At 54.8% G+C, this 12,571-nt stretch overlaps 1 protein-coding gene across 4 annotated transcripts in view; it reads right to left on the bottom strand.

Annotated features, from left to right (window-relative positions):
* The window catches only part of KCNN1 (potassium calcium-activated channel subfamily N member 1), a 48,811-nt gene extending 37,133 nt beyond the window's left edge, over positions 1-11,678 (bottom strand). For 2 of the 4 annotated variants that reach the window (XM_063800602.1, XM_054672616.2), the window contains exons 1-2: positions 11,559-11,678; positions 8,287-8,407 (exon numbers count right to left, since the gene is read on the bottom strand). The gene's annotated coding sequence lies outside the window, so the exon portion shown is untranslated. Of the gene's footprint in view, positions 1-8,286; positions 8,408-10,629; positions 10,878-11,558 lie in introns of those variants that run through there. The other 2 variants (XM_063800601.1, XM_054672615.2) reach the window with 2 other exon arrangements.
* Positions 11,679-12,571: the final 893 nt, after the last annotated feature.

Below are 12,571 nucleotides of genomic sequence, written 5' to 3'. Positions count from 1 at the left end.
GGGCGTGGTGGCGCTGTAATCCCACCTACTCGGGAGGCTGAGGCAGAAGATCGCTTGAACCCAGGAGGCAGAGGTTGCAGTGAGCCGAGGTCACGCCACTGCACTCCAGCCTGGGTGACAGTGCAAGACACCATCTCAAAAAGAAAAAAAAAAACAAGATCTGGAGTGTTGGCTCCCTCGGGCTCCTGGGAACTGCAGGGGCAGGAAGCGGAGTGGGAATACCAGGGTGGGAGCTGGGGCAGGTGTCGCAGAGGGCTTGTTCCTGAGCTCTCGGGATTCAGGGACCTGGGATTCCTTCCATCAGCATCTACTGAGCACCTCCTGTGTGCAGGACTTGTACTCTAAGGCAGGGACACTGTGGTGGTAAAGACACACAAAGTCCCCCAGACTCCCAGTTTCAGGCCAGAAGACAAGACCGGCTTTGATATGATAAATACACAAGGGCCCTGCAGACAGAACACGGAGGAAAAAGGGGCACAGGATGGGAGGGGAGGGACTGGGCCTGATCCTTCCCGGTTCTCCCCATGGGCTGCCTGCTGTGTTCTCAGCCCTAGAGCAGGAGGTGGGAGCCTGGGCGTGACAGGCAGGCAGGGTAGCAGCTCCATCATAAGCAAGGAGTCCCCAAAAAGCATCCAAGGCTGTCAGGGAGCCCCTGTCATGCCCACCAGCGGCCCCACCCTGGGACTGTCCCATCCTGTCCATTCAGACATGAGCACCCCTCCCTCCTCACGCTCAGGCTAGAAGGCTCTAGCCTCCTTCCTTTACCACCCCCACATCCAGTGGGTCCAACCGATCCCATAAATTTGCTCCAGGGAACCCCTCTCTCCCCACTGTGGCAGCTCCATAGAGGAGCAAAGGTTTGACTCCAAACCCCAATGTCTTGCTACGCAGGTGGACTGGTTTGAATGGTGACCCCCCAAAATTTGAGTCCTCCCCAGAACCTTGGACCTTATTTGAAAATAGGGGTTTTTTTGGCCAGGCTCAGTGGCTCATGCCTGTAATCCCAGCACTTTGGGAGGCCGAGGCGGGTGGATCACCTGAGGTCAGGAATTAGAGACCAGGACCAGCCCAGCCAATATGGTGAAACCCTGTTTCTACTAAAAATATAAAAATTAGCTGAGCATGGTAGCACGCGCCTGTAATCTCAGCTACTAGGGGGTGCTGAGGCAGGAGAATTGCTTGAACCTGGGAGGCAGAGGTTGCAGTGAGCCAAGATTGTGCCATTGCACTCCAGCCTGGGCAACAAAGCAAGACTCCGTCTCAAAAAAAAAAAAAAAAAAGGAAGAAAGAAAGAAAGAAAGAAAGAAAGAAAGAAAGAAAGAAAGAAAGAAAGAGAAAGAAAGAAAATAGGGTTTTGTTTCTTTTGTTTTTGAAGCTGGGTCTCACTCTCTCACCCACACTGGAGTGCAGTGGCACGATCACGCCCATTGCAGCCTCTATCTCTCGGGCTTAAGAGATTCTCCTGTTTCTTTTTCTTTTCTTTTTGTTTTTAAATGTAGAGACGAGGTCTCATTATGTTGCCCAGGCTGCTCTCGTATTCCTGGGCTCAAGTGAGGCTCCCATCTCAGCCTCCCAAAGTGCTGGGATAAGCGTGAACCACTGTGCCTGGCCTGGAAATAAGGTTTTTGCAGATGTAGTTAAATGAAGAGGGGGTCATAGTGGGTTAGTTCTGGCTCTGATCTAATAACTGGTTTCTGGGTTTTTTTTTTTTTTTTTTTTTTTGAGTCAGAGTCTCACTCTGTTGCCCAGGCTGGAGTGCAGTGGTGTGATCTCGGCTCACTGCAACCTCCGCCTCCTGGGTTCACGCAATTCTCCTACCTCAGCCTCCTGAGTAGCTGAGATTACAGACGCGCACCACCACAGCTGGCTAATTTTTATATTTTTAATAGAGACGGGGTTTCACCATGTTGACCAGGTTGGTCTCCAACTCCTGGCCTCAAGTGATCTACCTGCTTTGGCCCACCCAATGAAGAGGGGCTCATGGTAGATTAGGGTGGGCTCTGATCTAACAACTGTTTCTTTTAATACAAAGCCCATATGAGGATACAGATGGACAAACAGGGAGAAGGTCATGTGAAAACAGAGACAGAGGTGGGGGTGACACAGCCAAAGAACACCAGGAGCCACCAGAGGCTGGAAGAGGCAGGAAAGGATCTTCCTGAGAGCCTCCGGAGGGAAGGCGACACCACCAACACCTTGATTTTGGACTTCTGGCCTCTAGAACTGTGAGAGCACAACTTTTTGTGTGTTTTTCTTTTTTCTTTTCTTTTCTTTTCTCTTTTTTGAGACAGAGTTTCGCTCCTGTCACCCAGGCTGGAGTGCAGTGGTGAGATCCTGGCTCTCTGCAACCTCCGCCTCCCACGTTCAAGCGATTCTCCTGCCTCAGCCTCCCGAGTAGCTGGGATTATAGGCACCCACGACCACGCTTGGCTAATTTTTGTATCTTTAGTAAAGACAGGGTTTCACCATGTCGGCCAGGCTGGTCTCAAACTCCTGACCTCAGGTGATCCACCCGCCTCGGCCTCCCAAAGTGCTAGGATTACAGCCGTGAGCCACCCCGCCTGACCAACTTTGTGTGGTTGTAAGTCATCCAGCTCATGGTCATTTGTGGTGGCAGCCACAGGAATGAAGGCAGTGATTGTGGACAAGGGACTTCTAACTCTAGGCCTCCATTTCCTCTGCAAGGCAATGATATGGCCTCATTGGAGGCCAGTGGCATGAGGTTCAGCACTAGTGCTCCATGAATGCTTACAGCTGCAACTGGCCTGACCATTACCTGAACTATTTCTTTTTCTTTTTTTTTTTGTTTTTTTGTTTGGTTTAGTTTTTTTGAGATGGAGTCTCACTCTGTTGCCCAGGCTGGAGTGCAGTGGCACAGTCTCCGCTTACTGCAACCTCCACCTCCTGGGTTCAAGCGATTCTCCTGCCTCAGCCTCCTGAGTAGCTGGGATTACAGGTGCCCACCATCACGCTCGGCTAATTTTTGTATTTTTAGTACAGACGGGGTTTCACCATGATGGCCAGGCTGGTCTCAAACTCCCGACCTCATGATCCACCCACCTCAGCCTCCCAAAGTGCTAGGATTATAGGCCTGAGCCACCGCGTCCAGCTGACCTGGACTATTTCAAAAGCACCTCTTGAACTCTTTCACTCAGGTGTAACCTCCCCCAGAGCCCCCCACCTAGAGGGAATCTTTTTTTTATTTTTAAGAGACAGGGTCCCATGGCTCATGCCTGTAATCCTAGCACTTTGGGAAGCCAAGTTGGGCTGATTGCCTGAGCTCAGGGATTCAAGACCAGCCTGGGCAACATGATGAAACCCTGTCTCTACTAAAATAAAGAATAAATTGAAAAAATATAACCGGGTGCGGTGGCTCACACCTGTAATCCCAGCACTTTGGGAGGCCGAGGTGGGTGGATCATGAGGTCAGGAGTTCAAGACCAGCCTGGCCAACATGGTGAAACCCCGTCTCTATTAAAAATACAAAAATTAGCCAGGCGTGGTGGCAGGTGCCTGTAATCCCAGCTACTTGGGAGCCTGAGGCAGAGAATCACTTGAACCTAGGAGGCGGAGGTTGTAGTGAGCTGAGATCGCACCACTGCATTCCAGCCTGGGCAACAGAGCGAGACTCTGTCTCAAAAAAAACAAAACAAAACAAAACAAAAAACAAGACCAGCGTGGCCAACATGGTGAAACCCCGTCTCTACTAAAAATACAAAAAATTAGCTGGGCGTGGTGGCGCACGCGTATAATCCCAGCTACTCGGGAGGCTGAGGCAGGAGGCAGGAGAATCGCTTGAACCTGGGAAGCAGAGGTTGTAGTGAGCCGAGATCACGTCATTGCACTCCAGCCTGGGCGACAGAGCAAGACTCCGTCTCCAAAATAAATAAATAAATAAATAAATAAGGCTGGACGTGGTGGCTCACGCCTGTAATCCCAGCACTTTAGGAGGCCGAGGCGGGTGGATCACGAAGTCAGGATATCGAGACCATCCTGGTTAACACGGTGAAACCCCGTCTCTACTAAAAATACAAAAAAAAAGTTAGCTGGGCGTGGTGGCGGGCGCCTGTAGTCCCAGCTACTCGGGAGGCTGAGGCAGGAGAGTGGCGTGAACCTGGGAGGCAGAACTTGCAGTGAGCCGAGATCGCGCCACTGCACTCCAGCCTGGGCGACGAGGCAAGACTCCGTCTCATAAATAAATAAATAAATAAACAAATAAATACAATTGAAAATATAAATAAATAAAATAAAAATTAGCCGGGCATGGTGGCAGGCACCTATCTATAGTCCCAAGCTACCCAGGAGGTTAAGGCACGAGAATCACTTGAGCCTGGGAGGTGGAGGTTGCAGTGAGCTGAGATTGCATCACTGCACTGTAGCCTGGATGACAGAGTGAGACCCTGTATCAAAAAAAAAAAAAAAAAAAAAGAGACAGGGTCTCCCGTTGTCTCGCAGCAGTTTGGAGTGCAGTGATGCAGTCAGAGCTCACTGCAGCCTTGATCTCCTGTCCTCAAGTGATCCTCCCACCTCAGCCTCCTGAGTAGCTGGGGCTACATGTGTGTGCTACCATGCCTAGCTATTTTTTTTCCTTTTGTAGAGATGGGGTCTTGCCATGTTGCTGAGGCTGTTCTTGAACTCCTGTCCTCAAGTGATCCTCATACCTTGGCCTCCCAAAGTGCTGGGATTATAGGGATCTTTCTTGGTTACAAATCTGATTATACTGCCCCAGATTCTGGGTGCTCAGTGATCCCCTGGCATTTGAGCAGTTAGATCCCACAAGACCCCAGCCTTATCTGCTGGCAAGCTTCTACTTGACCTTCCAGACTCAGCCCAAAGAGCACCTCCTCCAGGATGCCTTCCCAGGTTTCCCCAAGCACAATGAGTGCTCCCTTCTCTCACAGAAGCTCCTTGGCATGAGACGGAAACCTGGCCACATTTCATCCTCCATCCCCAACCCAGTCCCAGAATGTGCCCACTTTTTTCCATCTGAGGCTCTACCCTGGTACCAACCCAGCTGAAACCACCAGACATCTCCTGGGCCTCCACTCTGGGCTCCTGCCACCTCCACTCCTGCCCTGCTCTCCACAGCAGCCACAGGGCTTCTGAAAATCCTAACTGAGACCATGCCTCTCCCCTGCTCACACACCTGCCATGGTTCCCCATTGCTCTGAAGTCCACACCCTCACCGCAGCCCCTGAGTTCCTTGTAGCTTGGCTCCTACCTGCTGATCTTGCCTTCATCTTCCTCCTCTCTCCCACTCACTCTGTTCCAGCCACAGCAGCCTCCTCACTGTTCCTAAAACACACCAAGCTCATTCCCACCTCAGGACCTTTGCACATGTGGTTCCCTTTGCTGGGTATGCTGTTCCCCCAGCTGTCAGCAGGCCAGTTCCTCCTCTTCCTTCAAGTCTCAGCTCATGATCACTGCCCTAGAGAGGCCTCTCTGACTTTTACAAGAGGCTTCCCTGCTCCTCTGGTCACTAATACATCCTCATATTCTATTTTCTTCCTAATACAAAACAATTTTCTTCCTTCCCTCCCTCCCTTCCTCTTTCTTCTTTCTTTTCTTCCTTCCTTCTTTCCTTCCTTCTTTTTTTCTCTCTCCCTCCCTCCTACCCTCCCTCTCTCTCTTTTCTCCCTTTCCCTTTCCCCTTTCCCTTTCCCCTTCATCCCCTCCCCTCCCCTCTCCTCTCCTCCCCTCTCCTCTCCTTTTTTTCTCTCTCTCCCTCCATCCTTTCCTTCCTTCCTTCCTTCCTCCCCTCTCCTCTCCTCCCCTCTCCTCTCCTCTCCTTTTTTTCTCTCTCTCCCTCCATCCTTTCCTTCCTTCCTTCCTTCCTCCCTCTGTCCCTCCCTCCCTCCCTTTCTCTGTTTTTTGTTTTTTTGTTTTGTTTTGTTTTGTTTTGTTTTGTTTTTTGAGACAGTCTCGCTTTGTCGCCAGGCTGGAGTGCAGTGCTGCAATTTCGGCTCACTGCAACCTCCAACTCCCTGGTTCAAGCGATTCTCCTGCCTGCCTCAGCCTCCTGAGTAGCTAGGATTACGGGCACTCCCGACATCACCCCTGGCTAATTTTTTGTATTTAGTAGAGACAGGGTTTCACCATGCAGGATGGTCTCTATCCCCAGACCTCATTATCCGCCCACCTCGGCCTCCCAAAGTGCTGGGATTACAGGCATGAGCCACCACACCTGGCCCCCTTTCTCTCTTTCTCGCTTTCTTTCTGAGACAGTCTCACTGCCACCCAGACTACAGTACAGTGGTTCAATCATAGCCCACTGTATCCTCGACCTCTTGGGCTCAAGTGATCCCCCCATCTCAGCCTCCAGAGTAGCTGGGACCACACGCATGCACCACCCCACTGGTTAATTAAAAAAAAAAAAATTGTAGAGATGGGTTCTTGCTACATTGCCCAGGCTGGTCTCAAGCTCCTGAGCTCAAGTGATCCTCCTGTCTCGGCCTCCCAAAGTTCTGGGATCACAGGCATCAGTCACTGTATCCAGCACAAAACACTTGCTTAATTGATGCCCCATGAAATTCCACAAGGGCTGACCTGGGCTGGCCTTTGTCCTTATTGCATCCCAGCATCCAGCCTAGGGCCTGGCAGACAGTAGCTAGCTTGCTCAGTGTTTGTTGATTGACTAAATGACCACCACCTCTGTTTTCTCCACACCCCCATGGGCAGCTAAGTGCTGACCCTGGATGTCAGTCAGTGTTCACCAAGGAGGCCTGGCTCAGTGGCTCACGCCTGCAATCCCAGCACTTTGGGAGGCCAAGACAGGTGGATCACCTGAGGTCAGGAGTTCGAGACCAGCCCGGCCAACATGGGGAAACCCCGTCTCTACTGAAAACACAAAAATTAGCTGTGCGTGGTGACGCATGCCTGTAATCCCAGCTACTTGGGAGGCTGAAGCAGGAGAATCGCTTGAACCCGGGGGGTGGAGGGTGGAGGTTGCAGTGAGCCAAGATCATGCTACTGCGCTCCAGCCTGGGCGACAGAGTCAGACTCCGTCTCAAAACAAACAAACAAAACAAAACAAAACAAAACTAAAAAAAAAAAGTTCACTGGAGAAAGGAGCACAGGAGCTGCCTTCCACAGAGCTGGCCTACCCTGGGGGCTGTCTCCAGCGAGACCACGAGAGCCGGGAGGTAGAGGCTGTGTGTGGGGGGCGGGGGCGGGAGTGGTGGGACAGAGCTCTTCCAACCTGGCTCAACACCCCACTTCTAGGTCATCTGGCCTCTCTGAATAGGTTCCCCAACTCCAGTGATCAAAGAAAGTGGACAGTAACTCCCCGGAGGCTCTAGAAAGCATAGTCCTTGCTATGATCATCATGATATATATGATATAATAATAATTATATTATTATTATTTTTCTTTCTTTCTTTCTTTTTTTTTTTTTTTTTTTGGAGATGGAGTTTCACTCTTGTTGCCCAGGCTGGAGTGCAATGGCACAATCTCGGCTCACTGCAACTTCTGCCTCCTGGGTTCAAGTGATTCTCCTGCCTTAGCCTCCCAAGTAGCTGGGATTACAGGCATGCAGCACCATGCCTGGCTAATTTTGTATTTTTAGTAGAGATGGGGGTTTCACCCTGTTGGCCAGGCTGGTCTCGAACTCCTGACCTCAGGTGATCTGCCTGCCTTGGCCTCCCAAAGTGCTGGGATTACAAGCGTAAGCCACCACGTCTGGCCCTTTTTCTTTTTTCTTTTTTCTTTTTTTAATTAAAGAGATGGGGGTCTCACTCTGTCGCCTAGGCTGGAGTGCAGTGGCCATTCACAAGCGTGATCATAGCTCACTGCAGCCTCGAACTCCTGGACTCTTGATACTCCCACCTTAGCCTTCCGAGTAGCTAGGACCACAGGTGCACGCCACTGTACCCAGCTTGTTATTATTTCAAAAGCTAGCACTTTTTCCTCAGGTCACCTTTTTTTTTTTTTTGAAACAGAGCTTTGCTCTGTTGCCCAGGCTGGAGTGCAGTGGCGCGATCTTGGCTCACTGCAACCTCTGCCTCCCGGATTCAAGTGGTCCTCCTGCCTCAGCCTCCCAAGTAGCTAGGATTGCAGGTGCCCACCACCATCCCCGGGTAATTTTTGTATTTTTAGTAGACACGGGGTTTCGCCATGTCGGCCAAACTGGCCTCAAACTCCTGACCTCAAGTGATCCACCTGCCTCAGCCTCCCAAAGTGCTGGGATTACAGGCGTGAGCCACCTAGCCTGCCCAGTTACCAATTTTTCTATCCAACCCCTGAGCCACCCCCACCCCCAAAGGCGACCCAAGTCTGGGATTCACTCACCCTAGGGTGCAGGGGTCTCCTCGCCGAGCCACTGCAAAGGGGCTGTCCCCTTCAGTCCTGCTGGTGACCACTTGACTGGGAGAGAGGGTGGCTGCTGCTGCCTTTCCTGTCCCTTTGAGATCTGTAATGATCAGATAGGGGGTGCGGGGTGGAGGCGGGGACCCAAAAGAGTAGGGTGCAGACAGCTCCCGGACTACAGTGGTCTTTCTTATTTTTTATTTTTTTGAGACAGAGTCTTGCTCTGTCACCCAGGCTGGAGTGTAGTGATGTGATCTCAGCTCACTGCAACTGCCGCCTCCAGGGTTCAAACAATTCTCCTGCCTCAGCCTCCCAAGCATCTGGGATTACAGGTGCCTGCCACCATGCCCGGCTACTTTTTGTATTTTTAGTAGAGATGGGGTTTTGCTGTGTTGGCCAGGCTGGACTCGAACTCCTGGCCAGAGGTGATTCACCTGCTTCAGCCTATTACGTACAATGGTCTTTACAGCAGATCTGCGCTCTGGCTTGGTGTTGCTGAGCTGGGTCATCTCCTAAGCTTTCAGGAAGCTTAAGATCAGTGGCTTTATCACTCCAATGGGGCCCTGGGCTAGCCCCACCTCTTCCATGTCCCCTCCCTAAGGCCACTCCTCCTTTCACTGGGCTCCAGAAGCTAGACACTGAATGCTTTATCTGTCTTTCCCAATGCTGTTCCTGCTCACCCCCTCACATTGCCCCTAGTTCCTTCTCCATGGGGAGATCTAGGTGGGTGACATTCAGGGAGGTGACATTTTGTCATCCAGGCTGTAGTGCAGTCGCATGAACATGGCTCACTGCAGCCTTGACTTCCCGGGCTCAAGCGATCCTCCCACCTTCGGCCCCCAAGTAGCTTGGACTACAAGTGTGCACCACTACACCTGGCTAATTTTTTTAATTTTTTGTAGAGACAGGGTTTCAGTACGTTGCCCAGGCTGGTCTCGAACTCCTGAGCTTGCCTCGCCCTTCCAAAGTGTTGGGATTACAGTTGTGAACCACCTCGCTTGGCAGACCAGCTGAACTCTTGCTCCCCAGCTCTGAAGCTGCCCTGGGAGCCTGTAGCTCCCTTGGCGTACTCCCTCCATCTATTTAGTGCTGTCTGCAGAGGGCTTATAGAAGCACATGGTACCCAAGTCCGATCCTGGAGAAGAGGGCAGAAAAGGACACCCCATGGTGGGCAGGGGCAATGCCAGACCCCAGAACAGGACTGAAGGGGAAACCCTCAGCTGCCCTTTCTCTCACCAGGACCTGGGATCGGGGCAATGGTCACCTTGGATGGCTCAGGGGCCACCTGTTCCAGCCAGGGGGACTTGGTGCTGACCCTAGCCTTGGGAGGGCAGGGCCTTGTCCAAGGTCACTCAGCGGGTTGCTGCGTCGGAGTAAAAATTATCTCCTCCGTGGCTCCAGAAGCTTTGACTTCCCCATCTATAAGCCCCCTCCCCCCAGGGATTTCCTTTGATGAGGTCTTGGGCAGCCTGAGGAGGCTGGGAGGGGGGGCGCACGGGGGACAAGAGGAGGTGAGATCTGGGAGCCCCGGAAGAGAGCGAGGCCGGGGCTTCTTGGCTCAGTCCTGTCTGGGTCTCTAGCCGGAGGAGAAACTTGGAGAAAGTAAGGAATCCCCCCAGTTCTGGGGCCCTGGCACCCCACGCTCAGGGTTAAACGGCGGCGGGGGCAGAGGATCCCAAAGCTGACCTCACCAGCTGGGTCCCGGGATTCGTGGATCTGACCAGAAACCTGCTCTGCCCCAGCCCAGCTGGGTGACCTTGGGCGAGTGGTAACCCTCTCTGGGCCTCAGCCCCTCCTCCTGTCCGGGAGAGGGGAGAGGGGAAGGGAGGGAGCTTAGGGAAAAGAACAGGAACCCGGAGCCCAGCGCACAGTAGGCTGGCAGGTGGGGGGTTCCCTCCTACTGCGCAGCCTGGCCAGCACAGGGAATCCCCGCCACAACGCAAGGAGAAAGGGAGAAACCTGAGGGGACAGAGAGGGAGGAGGGGGCAACGGGAACCAGCGGTCCTTTCCCCCCACCACTGAGGAGGGTGCAGGCGTGGAGGATCCCCATGTCCCCACCTTCACCTCGCGGAGGGAGGGGGATGTCTGCGCATCCCCAGACCTGGAAGCAGGAACCCCCTCCTCACAGGGCATGGGGGTGGGGTCAGGAGCTGACTCCCGGGATCGGTGTTGGAGGCGGGGGTTGAAGAAGGGATGTCCCCCTCCTCCCGCAGCTCCCCTTTGAATTCCCGGAGTCGGGCAAGCTTTGACCAATCCGCCCACCAAAGAGAAGGGGACCGCCGCCGGGACCGAACGCTCCCCGCCGTGCCCCCCACTGCCACTCACCGGCCGGAGTCGGCCGCCGCAGCCGGAGTCCCTGCGCCCTGCCCGAGCGCGAAGACAAGTGCACGGCCGGGCAAGGGCGTGTGAGCCGGGAGGGTGTGCGCGCGCCGCCGCAGAGCCGACCCCCTCCCCGCCGACCTGGGCCCCGCCCCGCCGCCCGGGGAGGGGGCGCGGACCCCGCAGGCCGAGGGAGGCAGTCCGTCGCGGCCACAGCCCGGGCCCTCCCCCCCGCAAGGCGTCTCCTCTAAAGCAGGGATGGAATCCCCCTCCAGGTCTCTCGCCAAAGCCCACTCTCCCCCCTCCACCCAGGGGCGTGACAGCAAATCTTAGAAAACGGTCAAAGAGATGGGAGGACCCTCTGCCGCCTCTGGCCCAAGGTGCTCATCTTACAGACGGGGAAACTGAGGCCCGGAGAGCGGAAGCCCCTGGCCAGGGCCCAGTGTCCCAGCAGCACGGAACAGGGCTGCTCCCCTCACTCTGGGGGGCCGCTCTCTCAGCTCCGGGAAAGAAGAGAGTCAGGGAGAGAGGAAGGCAGACAATTAAAGCCTCCCCACCACGCCACTGGGGAGGATCGGGGGACCCAGAGGCTTCGGGCAGCTGGCGACGTTGACCGGGCTGGAAGGTCCCAGCTAGGAAGGGGGAGCCTGGGTGGCCAGAACCAAACCACAGAAAACTTCTCTATTTCATTGTTGGGCTGGTGACACCCTCCCCCCAACCTGCGCGATTAGGAACCTCTTGAGCCTGACTGGCCCGGGCTTGGGTGGCAGAGTTGTGAAGGTCACTCTGCCACCTTAGAACAATGTGGCTCCCGGGGTCTGGCTCGGTAGGGGATGGGAGGGAGAAGTCCAGGGGCAAGCCCTTCCCGTGACCTCGGCCCTGCCAAGCCCCTTTCTGAGCCTCAGTTTCCCTTCAGCGAACGGACAAGTGCCCACCTCCGGGGTCCCTCCAGCTCTCCGAGTCCGTAGGGCCGCCGGATATGTCTTGCTGTCCTCCTTCAGCTGCCCCCTCCAACAGAAAGCGTGGCTCCAGCTCAGACCACCGTGTTCCTCCTCGAAGTCCCCTGCCCCGCCCCGTCTCTGAACCCCCACCCACCTTCAGCCTTGGTCTGGGGCAGGGGACAGGGAGGGGGGTTCCTCTTGGAAGCAGGGAGGCTTCTACAAACCTCCATTCTGGTTTTTGTTTTTTGTTTTTTTTCCTCTCTTTTCTAACATTCATTCTAAAAATAGCCCTCCCCCCTCCCCAGCCCCCCGGCTGGGAGCCTCTCTGGAAAGGTAACGAGCTTCCCGGGCGGGGTCTGGAGGCCGGGATTCCGTGGCGCGGGCGGGGCTCGGGGACGCCGATACTGAGGGGAGGGGAAACTGGGAGCGCACCCCCCACCCCCATTGTGTTTGAGATGCGCTCAGAGGGAGCCGCCGGTGTGACCGTGACCGTGTGGAGGGAAAAAGAACAAAGGGGAGGAGGCCTTCGGGTCTGCACTGTGGAGGCAGAGAGCCGGTGGGTTCGCAGGAGCCGAGGACAAGGGGTGCCACCCAACACCCTCCCCGGGGGGGACTTCCCGCCCCTGTTGGGGAAGGCTGCGACCCATGCTTTAGTCAGACACAGTGAAGGAGAGTCAGGCTGCAGAGGTGACAAGGACACCCATGATCAGGGGATTCCCCCACGCCCCGTGGACCCCACAATCGCCCAGTGGAGCCCGAAAATCCTCCCCACTCCCGCGGCTCCTCCTGTCCCCGCCACAGTCCTTCTCCCTGACGCAGCCACAGACTTCAGTCCTCACCCGTGTGACAGGTCACGTCCCTGTCCCGCATGACCGCCCTCCCCCCACCTCCCTTCTCTTCTTGAACCAAGAGGAGCACCCTGACTCCTCACAGGCCGACGCGGTCTGCCCCCCACAACGCCCACCCTTTGTTCCAATCCCTCCGCGGTCTCCCTGGACCGCCCACCA

This window comes from Pan troglodytes, chromosome 20 (assembly GCF_028858775.2).
Source record: "Pan troglodytes isolate AG18354 chromosome 20, NHGRI_mPanTro3-v2.0_pri, whole genome shotgun sequence".
Lineage (NCBI taxonomy): Eukaryota > Metazoa > Chordata > Mammalia > Primates > Hominidae > Pan > Pan troglodytes.
The sequence above is the reverse complement of the archived record's forward strand: the minus strand, read 5'-3'. Positions and strand labels throughout refer to the sequence as shown.